Here is a 4,658-nt window from a genome sequence, read left to right as displayed (position 1 = left end):
GAATGAGGAACAACATTGCTACTAACCAGACAACGATTTTTCATAAATAAACGACATCTCTCAGACAAACGATTTTTGCCTCTTTTGCGATCGTTTAAGGTCGCTTCAGCCTGTCACACACTGCGATGTCACTAACGACGCCGGATGTGCGTCACAAACACCGTGACCCCGACGATATATTGTTAGCGATGTTGCTGCGTGTAAATGGCCCTTTAGGGTCAGCTTGGTAGTCACAGTTCCATCTACTATCCCATTACACCAAGCCCCTGAGGTGCCAGATCTGCAGAAACTCCAGAAGTAACCACATATTGGTAACTTCACTGCTTAAGGAATTCATCCAGGAGTGTAGTGAGTATTTGGAATCCACAGGTGCTTCACATAATTGTATAACATTAGAATGAGAAAATATGACATTTTAGTAGTAAAAATGTAAAGTTTTATATTAGCTAGATATTTGTCAGTTACACAGGGGTTAATAGGTGTAACTGAACTCCACAATTTATTGCACAATTTCTCCCAAATGTGGTGTTATCAGAAACTACTGTTTGCCTCAGGTCAAAGCTGAGCAAGAAGGAGCGTTATTTGGCTTTTGGGGCTCAGATTTTGCTAGAATAATTTGTGGGTGTCATGTGCAGAGTCCCCAAGTTTCACAACAGCAGTGACCCCATTGTAGAAATTGCACCTCTTAGAATTAGGGTGGCTTTGCACATTGCAACATTGCACGTGCGATGTCGGTGGGGTCAAATCGAAAGTGACGCACATCCGGCGTCACTTTCGACATCGTAGTGTGTAAATCCTAGATGATACGATTAATGATCGCAAAAGCGTCGTTATCGTATCATCGGTGTAGGCTCCGACTTTTTCAAAATTACGCTGCCACGACAGGTACGATGTTGTTCCTCGTTCCTGCAGCAGCACACATCGCTCGGTGTGAAGCCGCAGGAGCGAGGAACATCACCTTACCTGCCGCCGGCGGCTATACGGAAGGAAGAAGGTGGGTGGGATGTTTACATCCTGCTCATCTCCGCCCCTCCGCTTTGATTGGCCGCCTGCTGTGTGACATTGCTCTGACGTTGTACGACCCGTCCCCTTAGGAAGGAGGCGGGACGCCGGCCAGAGTGACGTCGCAGGACAGGTGAGTGCATGTGAAGCTGGCGTAGCAATAATGTTCGCTACGCCAGGAATCACAAGATATCGCTGCTGCGACGGGAGCGGAGACTATCACGTGTGACATTGCAGCATCGGCTTGCGATGTCGCAACGTGCAAAGCCCGCCTTAATCTATGTCTGCAGTGACTATTTTGTAGCATCTGTAAAGTGTGTCGGGTGTCATGTGGGCTGTAAACCTGTGAAGAGCAAACCACATACTGCCACTGATGTTGACTGGCCAGGACCGGATGATGAGTCAACTCACAAGGAGTCCAATAGTTTGTTTTCAAAGAGCAGCTCTTTACTAAACTGGTCATTTATGCAACAACTTTACAATTGAGATAGCGGACACATATCTTCCTGCACACTACAATTCTACAAGGCATATTCAGATACAGCCTCAGCTCCCACTAGGTTGCTTCACATCTTACTGGTCCAATGAGTTCCAGCACAACCCAGCGCAATACTGCAGTCCAACACATAACATTCGCACTCTCGTGCAATGGCTCCATGTCTAGTTTCCTTACAAGGCTAAGGGTATGTGCGCACGTTGCTTTTTACCTGCTTTTTACCTGCTTTTTTGCTGCTTTTTCTTCTGCGCTGTTTAATGCCAAAATGGATGTGTTCTTCTATTCAAGCAAAGTCTATGGGAATTTGGGTTTCTTGTTCACACTATGCTGTTCAAAATGCTGCCTTTTTGTGGCCGAACTTTGGTCAAAAACTCAGCTTTTCAAAGAAGCAACATGTCAATTGTTTTTGCCATTTGGGTTTTGCACTGCAAAGCTGAGTTTTTGACCAAAGTTCTGCCAGAAAAAGGCAGCATTTTGAACAACATAGTGTGAACAAGAAACCCAAATTCCCATAGACTTTGCTTGAACAGAAGAACACATCCATTTTGGCATTAAACAGCGCAGAAGAAAAAGCAGCAAAAAAGCAGGTAAAAAGCAGGTAAAAAGCAACGTGCGCACATACCCTTAAGATCAGGAGTCCTATCACCGTGGTCAGGGAGGAGCCTTGAGCTCCCAGATGCTTGGGTAAAATCAGGTAGGATAAGCCGAATTCAGTCAAATGCCAGTCAGCTTAAGGCTATGTTCGCACGTTGCGTTTTTTACCGCGTTTCTGCAGCGTTTTTGGCAGCAGCGTTTTTGGGCAAAAAGGCATGCGTTTTTGATTTCCAGCAAAGTCTATGGTAAAAGCAGAAATCCTGTCTGCACTTTGCTTTTTTTTCAGCAGCGTTTAATTTGCATATTTGTGGTCAAAAACCATGCTGAAAAAGAAGCAGCATGTCAGTTGTTTTTGCCATTTCTGCAGCGTTTCCTTAACATTGGAGTCAATGAGAAATGGCAAAACGCATGTTGAAGTGAATAATCTGCGTTTAATGTGCGTTTTACATGCTTTTTACCAGCGTTTTCCAAACCAAAAACGCAGGTGCAGTAGGCAAATAAACCAGGCACAAACGTCATTACCTACATCACTTCCTTTGTACTATAAATACAGAGCTGAGTATGTTTCAGTGCCTGCTACTATTGTGATTTCTCATAATAGATAAACTTTGATCTACTGAAATTTATAATGGCTTGGTTCCAGCGAATGAAGATCGATGTTGCAAAATTAATTGCTATGGTAAGTTCCTGATTTATTTTTCATTATTTTGCTTAAAAAATGTTAAAATGATAATGCCAAGCTTTATAATCTTAGAAATTTAGGAATCACTTCTTTACACATTTGTAACATTATGTTACAGGTTGAATCCATGCCATGCCTTTGGGATCCCACATGCCCTGACTACATGCAAAAAAACAAGAGGATGGACTGTTGGGGAACAATCTGTGCTGAACTGTTCCCACAATGGCATGAGGCTGATGCAGCCTTACAACATAAAATTGGTATATTTCTTGTTTAAATTAGTTGTTTTTATACTGTTACTATACTTATTAAAATTCATTTAAGTTTTGTTTTTTTTTGTTTCATTGCACAATTAAAATAGAGCTTGATGTGCGGAAAAGGTGGCGTTCAGTTAAGGACAGATTTCACAAGATAAGGAATGAGGGCATGAAAAGTGGCAGTTCCCCTAAAAAAACAAATTTCATCTATTATGATGAGCTGTCATTTCTATGCACAAGTCGGAGAACTAGAGAGTAAGTATTCATGTAACAGTATGTTAAAATTGTTTTATGACAATAATGTTATCATCACAATAAATTACATTGTATTTTATTGTATTTTATTTTTTCTTTCACCTCAACAGAACTTCAGGAAATGTAGCAGCACAAACACCTGTTGATGATGAAGAGGGGCAAGAGAGCCTTCATCAACCACACCAGGAAGGGCCTTCAGCCAATATAGATCACTTTTCATCTGAACATGAAGGGGATATAGAAAGTGGTACTGTTCAAGATAAATCACCACCTAGACCTACAATAATTACCTCAGGTCCCACAAAATATATTAAGCCAAAAAACAAAAAAAAAAACACCAAAAATATCCAATTAGAGGAGGACGTTATTTGTAACGAAACCTTAAAATTATTGAATACTAGTGCCAAAGAAGATGACATTGATCATTTTGGCATTAGTATTGCAGGTAGAATCAGAAAAATTAAAGATGAGAAGAAAAAAAATACATGCATGACAGCCATATGTGGGATGCTGACTTGCTATGAGGAAGAGGGTAGTTTCCCTTCCTCTGGCGCAATTATTTCAAAAATTGAACAAATTTTTGATGAAGTCAAAAACCCACCAGCCCAAAAGAATACAGCTACTATTGCCCATAACCCAATCTACATACAAAAACCTTATTCTCTAAATACAAATACATATAATCAAAATGTTCCCCAACAATATTTGCATCCAGCCATACAAACTCAAAAACCACAATCTAGCCAAATGAATATACAACCCCCGTTAAATGTTAATTTGCATTCCCAACAACCACCACAAGGATATTTCAGCAGGCAATTATTTTCTGAACCATAATTTCATAATGATCTAATCTTATGTTTCTGTTTATAAAAAATTATGTCTTGCCTAAATATCAATTATATGTTGCACATATGTTGAAATGTGCATAAAAATGGCTTTATGACGTAAATAAAGCTTAGAAAATAAATTATTTTATTTGTGACATCAAAATCTGTGTTTGTATACTTTAATTTTGCAACATATGAAGTGTTTTCATGTTCAATCTTGATGATTTTAGACTTATCATTGCTTCAGGAAGTGACATCATAACAAATTTACATAAACAAGACAGGAAAGGCAGACATTTTTGTATTTGAATCATTTAACTTTATTTTTGAGTTCAATGACATGACAAACGCATATGCGTTTTTAAGAAGAAAAACGCATGTAAAAAGCGCTAAAAACGCAATAAAAACGCTAAAAAAACGCATGCGTTTTTAGCGCTAAAAAATGGTCAGAAGCCATTTGGTCAAAAACCAAGGGAAGGAAAACGTGCAGAATAAACTGCAGGTACACCGACGCAACGTGCGCACATAGCCTTACACATTAT

The 4,658-nt window shown here is 39.8% G+C and overlaps 1 long non-coding RNA gene across 1 annotated transcript; it reads left to right on the top strand.

Annotated features, from left to right (window-relative positions):
- Window positions 1-2,693: 2,693 nt before the first annotated feature.
- On the top strand, window positions 2,694-3,269 carry LOC142288199 (uncharacterized). Its single transcript, XR_012749073.1, has 3 exons — window positions 2,694-2,771; window positions 2,893-3,034; window positions 3,136-3,269. It is a non-coding gene; the product is annotated as an uncharacterized LOC142288199 (long non-coding RNA).
- Window positions 3,270-4,658: the final 1,389 nt, after the last annotated feature.

This window comes from Anomaloglossus baeobatrachus, chromosome 1 (assembly GCF_048569485.1).
Source record: "Anomaloglossus baeobatrachus isolate aAnoBae1 chromosome 1, aAnoBae1.hap1, whole genome shotgun sequence".
NCBI classification, from domain to species: domain Eukaryota; kingdom Metazoa; phylum Chordata; class Amphibia; order Anura; family Aromobatidae; genus Anomaloglossus; species Anomaloglossus baeobatrachus.
This window is presented reverse-complemented; position numbering and strand designations above follow the sequence as displayed.